This window comes from Balaenoptera ricei, chromosome 17, assembly GCF_028023285.1.
Source record: "Balaenoptera ricei isolate mBalRic1 chromosome 17, mBalRic1.hap2, whole genome shotgun sequence".
NCBI lineage: Eukaryota > Metazoa > Chordata > Mammalia > Artiodactyla > Balaenopteridae > Balaenoptera > Balaenoptera ricei.
This window is the reverse complement of record NC_082655.1, coordinates 11986932-12002669: the sequence shown is the minus strand read 5'-3', so window position 1 is coordinate 12002669 and position 15738 is coordinate 11986932. Positions and strand designations below refer to the sequence as shown.

At 37.2% G+C, this 15738-nt stretch overlaps 1 long non-coding RNA gene across 1 annotated transcript in view; it reads right to left on the bottom strand.

The window, feature by feature from the left end:
* Positions 1 to 10908, bottom strand: part of LOC132351825 (uncharacterized) — a 95518-nt gene extending 84610 nt beyond the window's left edge. Inside the window, exon 1 of the long non-coding RNA XR_009498496.1 lies at positions 10828 to 10908. This is a non-coding gene — a long non-coding RNA (uncharacterized LOC132351825). The remainder of the gene's footprint in view (positions 1 to 10827) is intronic.
* Between the last annotated feature and the right edge of the window lie 4830 nt (positions 10909 to 15738).

Here is a 15738-nt window from a genome sequence, read left to right as displayed (position 1 = left end):
AGTTTTCACTGAACCTGGCCTCACAGTGCTTCTCAGAATTCCATGATGTCTCTGATGGTCTGAGCCAACGAAGGGGAAGATACTTGCTCGCTGTTCCTCACCTAAAGGCTTGTCTTTGAGAGCAGCAATAAGGAGCTGGGGTAAGTGGCGAGCCTGTGGGGGAGGGCAATCTGAAGAGGCAAGACCCCATTACTCTGCAAGGCGTAGACATGCAGAGAACATTCCTAAAATGTAGAGTATATGGTAGCAGTTGCTGAAAAGAGAGAAAAGCAGGCCAAGTGTCTGGAGTCCATGATAAAGAAAAGAAGAAAGATTAACATAAGACACCCTGTGTCTGAGTCTGAGAAAGAGTACAGAACCTGAGCAGGTAAGAGGCCATTTAGGACTATACATTGGACTCAGTTTATACACTATCCTAAATGATGCCTCCCATGTACCCTGACTCTAGCTGAAGACACTTGTCTTGCTTTCAGACTGGAGAGAACCTAACAAGGGTGTACGTCCCCTTCAATGCTCATGGATCCAAATTGCTGTTGCTGCTGCTACAGACTGAGTTGCCCCATGCACAGCTCTGACTTACAAAGAGATCACCTTGTCTGTGCACTGGCCAAAAGTATCCTGGGGGGTTCTGGTTTCCACAGAGAAGTGCAATTAATGCTCCATGAGGTAGACTTTGATCAATAGGAGATAAAGGACAGGAAGGAAGGAACCAGAATATACTTATTCTTCTTTCTTCCCCACTGTATGGAAAGACTGTTTTGAAACACTGTATTTTGTTTAGCCTATTTGAAAACATCTTGTAAGATCAAGGAATCAACGGCTTGTTTGCAAAGCATTGACTAGCTTGGTGGCACACACCTTGAATTTGTTCTCCTTCTTTTCCTACCCGTTTTTGCTTCCCTCCTATTTCCTTGAGATTGCATCCCCCCAGTAAGTGTTTACTTCAAGTTCTGGGGTGTTTTGTTTTGTTTTTTAATCTAACTAAGTCAAGCTAGAATACATCTCATTCATTTATCCAACAAACATGTGTTAAGCAGTCACTAGGTATAAATACCAGGTACAGCGTTTATAAACTACCATATAGGGTATTTGGTGAATGAAATGTGTCAACCTATGCATATGTCAGATACTGTCTGATACTAAGCAAATGTTCTAGACATGTGAAGCCATTTACTTTACTTTTTCCCCATCTTTTCTGTGATAACAGGAAAAATAAACAAGCAAACTCTGTCATTATTATTTGGTGATTGTGGTCCTTGGCCACCTTTGGAAAAGGAAGGATAAAGGGTGGCTATTAAAGGAAGCACCATCAATGGTTTGGTCTCTGGGTCAGACTGTCCTGGTCAGGCCATCCATTGCCACAGATGAGCAATTCTATTGTAAAAAGACCAGAGTGACCATTCTTTGTGATTTGTCCGTAAACGCATTTTAAATACCTTTTCTGCAGGAACTGAGGAAATGCTGTGACGACACAGACAGTCATCAGAGGTTTGGGAGCTGCAGTAAGTATTGGATACTCTGGCTCCTGGTGCATTTATAGTTGCTTCAAGCAGTTCCCAAACCTTAGAACTAGCTGAGGAACTTTGACACAAGCTCAGCCCTCCATTTCAGGATTCACCCGTTAAGACTTTCTCATCAGAATAGAGATTCAATAAAATTTCCTGAGTTCCTACTTCGTGCCAGTCCCTGGAAATGGACAATGGCAAGATAAGCTGCAGCGCATATTTTGGTTTGGCACATATAGATATAGGCAGTAGCAATGCAATGTGTAATCCTATGGGAGCAAAAAGCACACAGAATTATGGTACCACTGAGTAACCAGAAGAAGCAGTAATGAATCTTGTCACTCTGTTCTGGTAGGGACCCCAGAAGGCCACATTGATTGGAAGGTAAGTTTGCTCTTCATAGGTGAATCTCAAAGGGATACTGGGCTATTGCAGTTTAGTAGAATGAACACAAACTTTGATTTAGACACACTTGAGCTTTAATCCCAAACCTACTTCTTAGCTGTGTGAATTTCATTATCACCTTGATCTCTTTTCTTTCCTTGTCTGTCAGATGGGCATAATAGTGCCCCACTAAATTTGTCTATTGTGAGAATTAATTATATAATGTAGAGTTGGGAATACACTAAGCATGCAATAAGTGATACTAGTTACCAATCTCTCAACATGGTGTCACCTCAGAGCAGAGTTTTGAGGTTGTGTGGACATGAGATAGAATCTTAGATTTTCTATTCAGCATCATTTGACCTACAAGAATGATATAACATTTCTGAGGCTCAATTTCTTCATCTAAAAGTGGAGATAATACATTGTAGAGCATCTGAAATGTAAGAGCTGTTTGACAATATTGCTCTCCTACTGTGAGTCTTCCATGAAATGATTTATCCAGATTTAGTTTGAAACTATGTATCCTTAACCCATAATAAGTTTCCTGGGTTTTTTTGTTTTTTTTTATTCCTCAAGGTCTCTCTCCTGCTTCTCTCTGAGTAGAGAAAGTCAGAGGGCCTCATCTTCTCCAAGTGGGACTCTTGTCTAGGTGTTGAAAACCTTTGTTCACTGGGAATCCACAATGAGGGAACCAACAATAGTATTGGAGGAGGGCATACACACTTTTTGTTATGGATATCACTCTTCTTCTCTCCTTTCTCAAAAAACAGTGTACCCATAAACTTGGAAATGGTTTCAATAATTCTTTTCTAAAGAACTTAAACAGTTGCTTTAAAGTTATAGAAAATATACATGATTCCGTGTATGTGTGTGTGTGTTTGTGTGTATGTATATGTGAGAAGTTTGTATGTGATGATGGAGATTAGGAGAAATACAGGGACAGAGCATAGTTTCCTTGGTCTACCTTCTTGACTCTCTTTCAGAAGAGTGTTATGTAGGCGTCTGTTGATCCCTAGATAGTCCCTACAGTTTTTGAGCTGCCCAGGTGAAAAATCCCCTTTTCTCTAAACCTGCCATTCTCCCGTACCTCTGTTGCATTTTCCACTTAATTCCTCTCCCCATCTTATAGGATATCAGTGGTCTTCCCCTCCAAATAATCAAGTATAAATCTCCAGATATTTTCTTATACCTTGCAGATTGGACAATTTCCATGATCAGTTTCTGTTGAGGAGAAGGGAACGCTCCCTGCAGTGGCAGTTAGGATGAGTACTAGTCACACACTTAAAATAAAATGAAAAATATTCCTGTTAAGATCAATCACCTTCTTCAAAACCACTGTCTAATAATTACTAAAATATTTATATTATTCTCATTTTGACGCTATTTCAAATGAGTGAACAACTCTGGACTGATTATACAAAGGAGAGGTTGGTCCCTCCCTGTCCTACTGTTTCTCTCACATAACTACATGGTTGTATAGTTGCTAACCTGTTTGTGTTTATTTGCTTGTGGGTAAAGATGAATAAAGAAAAGGGTCCTTGGGCTTCCCTGGTGGCACAGTAGTTAAGAATCCACCTGCCAATGCAGGGCACACAGGTTCGATCCCTGGTCTGGGAAGATCCCACATGCCATGGAGCAACTAAGCCCGTGCGCCACAACTACTGAGCCTGTGCTCTAGAGCCTGCAAGCCACAACTACTGAGTCCTTGTGCCACAACTACTGAAGCCCACGCACCTAGAGCCTGTGCTCTGCAACAAGAGAAGCCACCACAGTGAGAAGCCCGCGCACCACAACTAGAGAAAGCCCGCTAGCAGAAAGGAAGACCCAACGCAGCCAAAAACAAAATAAATAAATTTATATAAAAAAAAGAAAAGGGTCCTGACTGTATAGCACAGGGAACTCTACCCAATACTCTGTAATGACCTGTATGGGAAAAGAATCTTAAAAAGAATGGATGTATGTAGATGTATTACTGATTCACTTTGCTGTACCCCTGAAACTAACAGAACATTGTAAATCAACTATATTCCAATAAAAATTTTTAAAAATAAAAATAAAAATGTCCTTACTTGATAAAATGAAAGTACTAATGAGCCAAAGCCAACTCAAAAAAGAAAAAAAGAAGAAAAGAAAAGAAAAGGGTGATTTCAACCATCCCATGCATTTTCCCCAAGTTCAACCTCTTAAGGTAGGACATCTATAATGTTTTAATAATAATGTGAGCTAACATGTCTAAGGCATCTTCCATTACTCAAAGTTCTTTTCACACATACATTACCTAGTTCACCCGCATAACGCCATCATGAGGTTGGAAGACTTTCATTCACATTGCTTAAAGATAGTGAAAGAGCTTCAGAGAGGTTAAGTGACTAACCCAAAATCACATAACTTATAAATGACAGAACTAGATTCCAAACCAATGTCTTCTGAATTCACCTAACAAGTCCCTGACACATAACAGAGGGCAATTTATAGTTAATGTGCTTAAACAAATTTAATTATGTTGGTAAACACAGTTGGATAATCTCTAAGATTCCTCTAAAATTTATCAGCTAAATATTTGGAATTTATTTTGAACAAACATTATTGTCTTCATGCCTCACTCAGTATTTTTAAAAACATGCAATATAGATAAACCAGAAGTATCGTTCATTGTCTTATTGGAAAAGAAAAATGATGCAGCAACTCTATCTTTGATAAGCAGTTTGCACAAGAATTTGGAAATGACTGTTGATGCACCATGAGTTAATTACACAAGTGAGTTTAATCTAATTTCAGACACCATATTAAGTCTCCTTGAACTCATCATATCTCTATATGGAGTGGTAGCTAATGGCTCTACATGTCCTCCTGTCTGCTGCCATGAAATTCTAAGGATTATTTCTTACCTCTAACTAATAGGCACCTCTTTCATATGTGACCTGGAAAAGTGTACAGTGGTTGATATTAAACAAGAGTCCTTTCCACCACCACCACCCCCCCACCCCAAACACATGTTCATGACCATAGTGAGAAGTTACTATGTAATCACTGGTCAGTAGCTGACCTTGTCAGAAAAATGGAACAAATTCAATAGACTCTTCAACTGATGGTTAGGCTATTCTGACCACCTTAGAAATGCTTCGACCTTAAACATGCCATTTCAATAAATGGCTTTGTTTCAACTCATCAGTGGTCAGATTGCTTTCAAAATGTCCAACTTTTCTCCAAATCTAGCTCCAACATATTTTTCCAAATTAAACTTTTCTCCACTGCCCTTTTTTACTGAATTACCCTGTAAAACTGTAAGCTTCAGACCTCTAAACACAAAGTCTCTGATATTTGGAACAACTGGCCCATTTTCCACTTGCCGAATCCTTTAAGGATCAAAATCAAAGCTACCTCTATCCTAACCACTTAATACCTTAGTTTTAAAGATGAATATTCACACTTCAATTTGAATTATGACTAACAACTATTTTGTCTCTTCTACTAGATTGCAAGTTTTTGAAGATAGGAGCCTTGCTTGATTCAGTACTTTATTGGTGATAGGGCATGAAAAATAATTAAAATATAAACTAAAATATATTGAATAAAGCAATAGTTCTATAAGTGCAGGAGAAAGAAACAGTTATTTTGGGATAAAATTAGAGATAGTACAGTATTAAAAATAAATCTCACAATCAACTTTGATCCATAAATGTACCACTCTTATGTTATAATTATTGGTCTGTATATCTCTAAATACCACTGGAACGACAACTCTTTTTCTTGGGACGGTGTGAGGGAAAGTGTCTTCTATCTTGTATCCCCAGAGACTATACACAGACGGTTGATAGTCATTATTTGTTGAATGAGTAAATGAATTGCCAAAGCTTTATTCCTCTTAGCTCTTAACTACCACCTAGTGAGAGAGTAATAGTACTCCTAATCCCAGATAAACAACGTCTTATTTTCAGACTTTACTGGGACACTAAACCCTTTACTCTTCTTTTCCAGAAGTGGTGACCTTTAGTTTCCTTCCACTGTATTTTCTAATCTTCTATTGCTCAAAAGTAACAGGGCAGAATGGCTAGTCAGAATTAAGATCCCAGTCTTAAGTCCCAAGACCTAAGTCTGATTAAGTCAGTGTGATACAATAAAACGCATTTGGGGATAAAAATATCTAACCTTGACCCTCTTCCTGACTTGCTAAGTGACCTTGAACAAGTCACTTCCCTTCTCTGGTCCTCTATGTCTCATTTGTAAACTGAAGTTTTCAGGCAGAGATAACAAGTTCCTTTCTGGACAGTGAAACAAGACAGTTTTCAGGGTAATTAGAGAAAAATTAAGCTCTCTGGAATAAAATTATCAATAGAAAGAATGATAATTCTTGGAAATAATTAACTTCAGTGAAACAGTGAGTTCAGTACACCCCTCATGAGTTCAGCAAAATGGCTTGTACATTTATATACACACTGACACTGATTTACGATGCTATAGAAAGAGAGCATCTGTTGAAGTTTTGGGGAAAATCAAAATTGGTACGAATTTTCAATGGCAGGAAAATATGATCATGGTAATTATGGCATAATTATGATGCCCTAAATCTAATTTTAGCATCTGGGTTTAAGAAAGAATGGAAAACCAATATAAAAGAAGAACAAAACATACCGACTTTCCAAAGATAATGGAGCCATAAGAAATAACAGGATTGGGTTATAAAAAGAACAAATCTTATCCACAAACCTGATTATAATCCCTTCCCAAATTTTCTTTTGTGAGAAATATCCAATTTTCAGGCTGAAATAATTGATGATGAGTAATCCTTAAAAAACTCAATTAGACAGACCCACTGCTGTTGGGGAGAGACATTTCTGAGCCAAGTTGGACCCACAAGACATTTTTCTCAATACTTCTACTGAGTGGGGTTTGATTTGCATGCTGATGCCCAGACATTGTTCAATCTAAAAATGGATTCATGAGCTAAATAATAGCACACTGCACTTTTGTACCCAAAGAAGAATAATGTTCTGATCCTCAGAATTGATAGACATGTGAGCAAAAGAAACAAGTTTTGGTGTAGGGAAAGAAATAGCTAGAAGAACATGGACTTGAATCCTTAATCCTCCACTTATTAGTTTTTAGACCACTTATTAGGCCACAGTCTTGGCCTCTACTTATTATCTGCAAAATGGGATAATAATACTTATTCATAAGGTTGTTTTGAAGAATGATGACAGTATGTATAAAGCATCTGTCAGTGTTTGGCAAGTAGTAAATGTTCATTAATGAAATATTTGCTCTCTTCCTGGTTAAGGGAATGTTTCTCAAAGTATCATCTTCTAACCAACCACCTGCATCAGAATCACCTGGTCTGCTTCTTAAAAAGAGAGATGCCTTTAAAAATAGGAGAGCACTTCACCTGATTTTTCTTGGCCTCTAAAATTTCCCAGATAGCCAACATACTAGATGACATCTTTTGATATTTTCCAGTATTAAGACTAAATGCTACTATATATAAAATAGATAACTAATAAAACCTACTGTGTAGCACAGGGAACTCTACTCAGTACTCTGTAATGGCCTGTATGGGAAAAGAATCTAAAAAAAAAAATGAGTGGATATATGTATACATATAACTGATTCACTTTGCTGTACACTTGAAGCTAACACAACATTGTAAATCAACTATACTCAATAAAAATTTTTTTTAAATAAGACTAAATACTTTTATCACTAGTATTGAAATGTTGTTATCAGCTTCCAGTCATTCTATGATTACATTCAGTGTTCTCACAAATGTGGATGACCGGAGGTGTAGACATCTTCCCAGCCCACAGCAAGCATGGGAAGACATTTTCATACTTATTCATTACCTAGAATAAAGGGCTCAAATGAGTTATGAGAATTCACAGTTCTTCAGGCAAAATGATAAAACCAAGTTTAAAGGTCAAATGAGGAGAAACTGTGGAGAGTTGTTCATTTTTTCTTCTCTATTTCCAACCCAACGGGCTTAATGTTTGGGATCCTTAGTACCTTTATTGCATGTGATAGCTCATTCTTGTGATTAGAAAACTTTTTTTTTCAACAAAACCAATAAAAACACACGTATAAATCCAAATACTTGTAGGTGCATACAAAAAGTGATTGCATTTATGCAAACTAATTCATAAAAGTCCTTAACAATACTTGTAATTTAGGTTTTTCCTTTTTTTTTGTCTTAAGCAAGTGATTCCATTTTAAAGAAAAAGATGTTTTAGTTTTTGTTTTGTTTTTTTAATTCTCCCTTTCTTCTCCTCCACCCACCCAATAGGTTGGTTTTGTGGGTTTTCTTTCCTTTCACTCCTCATGAGACCACCCTGTACAACAGAGCCAGAAATGTAAAACGGGGCACTCTTTTAAATCTTACACATTTTTTCCACATCTGCTTTTTTCTTCTTCAGCCTGATTTCTTTATCCTTAAGCATAAATGACTGTAACATCAGAAGTTATGAAAGAAAAAGCAAAGAAATGTTACTTGGGACAAAAGTGATTCTTGATTTTTAAGAAATTTTAATATATGCAAGTTTCCCATAAGGGGCAGGAAATGTCATGAGGTTTAAACGCTCCTAATATTAGCTGATATTCTTTCTTCTGTGAAGTAACATCCTCAACTTCAGTGGTAAAAATTCACTTTTGGAAATGCATACCTGATTTGGATACAGATGCCTGGAGTCTGAACTAGGGTAACTCTTTGGCTGTGGGGTCCATCCACAATAGACTTAATTAAGGGGGGTATTTGATCCCCTCCTCTCATATGCTGGAAGGTCATTCAAGGCCATTGAAGAAGATGACTCTCATCAGTGCCAAAGTACTTACAGTTTCATTTTAGAAGACGAAGGTTTTTTCCAGTCCTACCCATGACCTTTACTTGGGGTCCATTCAAGCCAAATTTACATTTTACCATCAGAAAACTACACACAAAGCAGGACTTCAAAATTAAGCACTGGTAACCTATTTTTTGTCTTGAACTACTTATGGTAAATGAGATTGCAAGGCTGTGTAAAATCTAGGTTCCTGCTTTTTTTCTAGTCCATCCCGTCTCATTCATTTACTCATCCATTTGTTTCATCATTCCTTCATTCAGCAAATATTCATGCCTCATTTTGTGAGACAAAGTGTTGGGTCTAATGATGATTATAATGAAGTGATGGTGATGACGATGATGTTGATGATGTCAATCATGAACATTTGGATATCACTTCAGTTGATACTGTAACTTATATAGTTTTGTTTAACTCTCAGCACAGCCGTGTGATTTTGTTTGTTCAGGCTCATCCTCTCCATTTCACGGATGAGAAGAGTTTTCTAGTCACGTAAGAATTGAGTGGAGCAAAGATTTCAACTCACATCTCTTACTCCAATTTCTATATACTTTCACTCATGTAAAGGGGTTAAAAAATGAAAAAAACTTTTGTCCCTGTCCTTAAAAAACTTATAGTCAAATAAAATATCAAAAACATGCACAGAAATAATTGTAATACCTAGAAGAAAGACAGTGATGAAAATCATGTACATCTCAAGTGTAAACAGACATCCATTATATCTTTTTATACTTATATGGTATTTTAATGTATACTTTTTCATCTCACACGGGTATTTCTTCTCGGTGTTTCAAGAAATATTATTCTTATTCTTGCTCTGCAATCTTCTTGTTTTTTCTCTCCCTCGTGTTTTAATTTATAACTAAAGTCAATGTACTATATAAATTCATATAGTAGGAGGCAGTGATTGATAACTTAGATTTTAAGACCCCAAAATCTGAGGACATATGAATTCCGTGAACACAGGCACATTGTTGGCTCTCAGCAAGTTCATATGCTATGAGGGGATGACATCATCAACCTCACAACATAGTCCTAAAGATTAAATGAGGCAGACATCAGATATTTAACAAAGTGCTGGGTACATGCCAATAAATGTTATCTATCATTATTATCACTATCTAATGTATAGAGAGCCCTCAATCCGGGACCTGGCAAATGGGGCTATTTACTATGTTCATGGCATTGTGTTAGAGGCACACAAAATGGTAGTTATAATAATGGATATATAAATACAATCTTTATTTTTAGGATCCTGTAGTTTTGGTAAGAAACTTACTAAAAGAGTGGTAATTTTGGTTTGACATAGAGTTTTTGCTTCCATCCTGAGAAGCTTATCTATCTATCTTGATCTTATTCTTTCATTCTATAAGATAGGAATAATGATGGTTATTTCACTGGGGTGTTGTAAGACCTTTCATCAGAGAAATGTATCAGCAAGGGATGGAGGAAATGATACGATGAAGCTTTAAGAGAGAAAGAAAGACCCACTGGAGGAGGCAAAGTCTCTATGGTACAGGGTAGCCTATTAATTCTGTTGGCATCAATCTAACGCTTGAAGAGGAAAATGATACTCCTCCCCACCAATGAATTGTCTACATATTCTTTTAAAAAGCACAAATATATTGTGTTATATATGTATATGACATATATGAATATAAAATAAATATATAGATATAAATTTTATATATATATATGTATACATGCCACTTTTCACTACAAGCTTCTCAAAAGCCTTTGAACTCAGGAGTTCTGTTCTGTTTGTGTTATTTGGGCTGCTCAGTAAACATGAGTTGATGAGTGAATGCAGGAATACATCGAAATTAGAATTGCACTTATACATTGGCATTGCATTCCTCAAAGAACATTAGAATCAGGGTAAAACACAGTGCTCAGGCCTTGGACTAGGATTTACTTGCTGTGTAATAAACTTTACACAAGCAGTTAACCTCCCTGATTCTCAATTTTCTCCTCTATAAAATTGAGTTATTACTAAAATCTTTGTTACATAGTTTGGGGTTCAATTAGGATAAGTTAAATATTGGAAATCTGAAGCATTCTGCAAATGTGAGACATTATTATCATGATTATTATAACAGTATTGCTCTTACTTGTAATTGCTGCATCTTGAACATTCTATTGCTCTGCAGACATCACTTTCTCTATCTTCCCCAGGGTGCTGGTATACCAGGATGCTTCTGTAGAAGAGAAACGATATGTTTGATCTAAGGAAACAGAACTTTCCATCTTGGCATTTTCATAAAGGCCACACATGCACAGGCTTATAATGACTTCACCCACAGCTTTCACACTGTGGTAGAGTTTGCTATGTGCCCTCTAATACCCTGTTGTCATTTATTAATACAACTTTTAAATTTAAGATAGGCACATGTCTACTCAGAATAAAGATCGCCTTTCTCAGTCTCTTTGCAATGAGTTATAACTACATGTCTAAGCTTTGGTGCATTTTTGGTAAAAGGAAATAAGTATGTGACTCTTAGGAAATGTCCTTAAAGGGAAAGCCTCTTCTCCCTTCCTGCTGACTGGAACACAAACATGATAATTGTATTTGAGCAGCCATCTTGAACCAGGAGTTGGAAACCATGTGCTAAGGATGTTGAAGCTACAGGATAAATAGATCCTGGGTCCCTGACACTGAAGAGCCCATACCAACCTGAATTGCTGTGAGACTGCTAAAGAAAGTAAGCAGCATATAGATTCTGTCCATGCACTATTTTTTTTTACCCATTATGACTGTTTTTGCTGAAATATGGAATCTCTTGTCCTAATCTATTGCTCATGACTAGAATCTGCTGGAAGCCTTATTCTGGTTTGATACCTTGATCCCAGGTAACTGTGCAGTAAGTCTTATAATCCAATCTCAGGTAACTGTGCAGTAAGTCTTATAATCCAATTCTAAAAGTAGCCTTTTACATACACAAAGCATTTTGGTTAGAGAGCACAAAAAGTTTCTGCACAGCTACCTCAGCCATAGAAATTTGCCTTCTTAAAATTGCTTAATCAGTGCACATCTCTGGTGTCAGGAGGGAATGGACACAGGGAAAAGGCTAAAGAATAATGGAAAGGGTCTGATCCTTTGGATTCCAGTGGATACCCAAGCCAGCTGAGCTGATAATAGTTCATGACAACCAGAGTGCCCTGAGAAAGGCTTTCTAGGAAGCTGAGGTACTAGCACTGGCCCGTGAGGCACAGCTCACTCTACTTGTCCCTGCCAAGTAGAGAGGAGATTGTGTGCCATGGGAGAGGAAGTCCACGTGTAGAGATGGCGGCATGGAGATTATCCCCTGTTTCTTTCTATCTCTGTCTCCCAGGACAAGTCACTCACAGAATGGCTGCTCAGTAAAGATTGCTTTTCATGGAATACGTTAATTTTAGCTCCTGTTCCGCTGCTAACTGGGGCAAGCCATTTTACCTTTCTAGGTGTCAGTCTTCCAATCCTTAAAATAGGGGTGCTAATAACATTTACTTCCAGGGGAGTATTAGGATGAAATTAGATACTGCATTCAAATATACTTTAGAAACTCTAAAATCCTATAGATGGCTTGAAACAGAAAAAGAAATTTGTCTCTTTATTTGTTGCCTTTAAAATATGCAAAAGTATTAAGATTTTTGTGTCTGTAAAGCAGTATTCATTTCCTCACTGTGTAATAGTTATGACTCGTTTCATTTCAAGGGACAGAAAACCTACCAATTTAAGTTAAAGAGACAATGTATTAAAAGGATACAGAGGGATTGTGGAATTCAAGCTCAGAGATGCATCTGGAATGAGGAATGTGAATGTTATAAAGATTCCCTCTCTTTCCTCATTGCTTCTCTTTGCTCTTCTGCCTCACTTTTCTTTTTTTCTGCAAACTCCCTTCCTCTGATTCTCTGGTCCACATGGTGGGAAACATAGCTGGCCCAATGGTTTCCAACCTCATATTTTATGTATTACAATTCAAGATACATAAGTTTTAATTTCAAAATTGGATCTTCAAATTCCTATTCAATCAAATCAGGAGGGGTCCAAAATAGCCAAAATAATTTTGAACAAGAAGAACAAAATTGTAGGATGCATACTTCTTGATTCCAAAATTACTACAAAGCTACAGTGTTGGTTTCCTTTAGCTCATTGAGCATATTTATGACATTTGATTTAATTTCTTGTCCAGTAAATCCAACTGCTAGGCTTTCTCAGGGACAGTCTCTGTTATTTTTTGCTTATGAGTAGGCCATGTTTTCCTGATTCTTGCATGCTCCAATATTTTGTTAAAAACTGGGCATTTTGAATATAATAATGCAGTGAATCTTGGAATCATTCTTCTTCCTTAGGGTTTGCTGTTATTGATTGTTATGGGCTATAGTTATCTGTTTATTTGGTGACTTGTCCAAACTATTTTGCAAAGACTGTATTCTTTGTTGCATGTGATCACTGAAGTCTCTGTTCATTTATCTTAGTGGTCACCCAGTGACTTGACATGGATTTGCTTAAACCCTGGAATCAAAAATGAAGGGAAAAAATACTACTGTCCGGTTTTTGTAACTTGACTCTGAGCTGGAGCACTCCCTCAATGATAAGTTAGGCTGCCTATAACCCTGCCTTAGCCTTCACCTCCTTCTTGTGCAGCACCCACAGATTTGTCAGAGATATAAACCTAGAGTACCCTCAAGTCTTTCCTGGGCACGTGTCTTTTCCTGGACATGCACACTGTTCTCCATCTTCTTTGGTATATACAGAGGCCTTTCTAAGCCCTTATTCCACCAAGAAATTTCCTCCTCAGCCCTCTCCTTCCCAGGGTTCTGGATCTGTCTGATGATTGCCTCATCTTCCATTCCTTGCCACTGGCAGGAACAGATGGTGTATGTCTTTAAATCTTTTGACAGACTCCTCAGCTGCCACCAAGAAAGCTATTCCAGCTGAGGGAAGGGGGCAAAACAAAAGTCAACCTCTGCACTAACCCCTAACCCCTGTGTGAACTGCAGTAACAGACACAAATTTACAATCACAGCATTTTAAGAATAAGTTTCATTCCACTAGCTCCAGCAAGCCCCACCAGGAATATGAGCCACCATCACCTGACCACCTGACCACTACTGCTATGTTGTGTAATGATAGGCAACAAAGAGAAGTGCCACAATATTAACAAAATTTGGTAACTTTTTTCTTCATCAAACACTCCCTCAGTTACCACAAGTCTTCAGTTAGAATCCAGGGTTCCAAGAAAGTTGATTTTGTCCATTTTCCCAAGTTTATGGTTGATTTAGTGGAGGGACTGATTCTTTGAGCACCTTATTCAACTGATTTCCATAATGTCATTTAGATATACTATTTTAATATTGAAGCATTTTAAAAATGTGGCTTATAAACATTTTATATTTTTGAATTTGCTTTTAGTTTTAAAAATAAGTTGTTCTGGAATGGTCCAGCCACATTCAGCAGGGAAACTCTTCTTCCAGACTTCCAGGTGGATGGACTTCTGTTCTACATTACTTATATCCAGTCAGCTTGGTGTTTTGTGCCCACCTAGAGGGGTGGGATGGAGAGGGTGGTAGGGAGACGCAAGAGGGAGGAGATATAGGGATATATGTGTATGTATAGCTGATTCACTTGTTATAAAGCAGAAACTAACACACCATTGTAAAGAAATTATACTCCAATAAAGATGTTTAAAAAAAAAAATGACATGACCCCTCTTCTTAGAGAGACAGTTCTTTTTTTTTTTTTCATGGACTTTTGGCAATGTATTTTGTTCTCAAAGTCTGATCTAGAACATATTCACAAGGAACCAGGTTAGCTATAGTATGTATATATATATATATATATATATATATATATATATATATATATATATATATACACATATATATATATATATGGCAGTTTAACTATAGTACTGAGGAATATTAGATACATTGACTATAGTAAGAGTCATAAGTGATCCTTCAACAATTCCTCTATAGGATTATGCAAAGGAGTTTAAGGAGAAATTGTTCTGGCTATTTCTGCCTCAGATCTAATGGTGAAGGAATCGAAACCTCATTACAGTGAAATATATTAAGAACTAACATTTGAGTGAGGACTAGATTTTATTTCCACATCTGTCAATCACTGAGTCACAACTTCTCAGAGCCTTAATCTCCTCTTTTGCAAACTGGGATAATAAACTCTACCTACTTAACATAATTAATGTGGGGTTTCAGATGAGATAATGCATAGGAAAGCGCTTTACAAGCTGTAAATTACTTTACAAGCATACGTTATGGTTTAAACTGGTATATTCTTATGCTAAAAGCACATTGTTCTCTTTGGAAGATGATTCAAAGAGTTGATTCTTGATTTACAGCTCTTTTCACCAGAAAACTCATGCTCATGATAAATCAAAGTGGGTCAGTAATGTTGGGGTATTGGTTTTATTGACATCACACAAATCAATCTTCTTTCCTAGAGATTTCTTCCAATGTCTGAACTCAGTTATGATGGTACCAGCTAAGCCATAGCTTTTTCAGGACACGGTTGAAAGCAGTTCTTGAATTGGAGTTAGAAGGGACACAGCAAAGTCTTTGTTGTTAATGACCAAAATATTCATCCTAAATCAGTGAATTCAATCATATATAAGATAAACAGTGTTTACTAATGGCACTTCCCTAGTAATTAAACAAGAAATGAGTAAGGTATATATCCTGACCTTGAAAAATTCCCAGCCTCCTGCAGGAGGCAGACAAGTGACAGAAAAACAACTCCACGTGATGGCTGCTGTAATCGACTCAATATTTAACGCATTGCTGTGAGGATAAAACAGTAATTCTTCCAAGGGAAAGATGGGTAATTAGTGAAAGATTCAGAGAAGAGGTCGTAGTCAAGGTAAGTGATCTCTAGGTAGAAAAGGGAGAAAAGGGAATCCAGGCAAAGAAATTAGCCTAAGAAAATATATGGAAGTGAGAATGTGCTTGGCATTTTGCAAGCATGCGAGGTAAAATAAAGACCATCCTCCAAAGATGGCCATGGCCTCCTGTCCAATGTC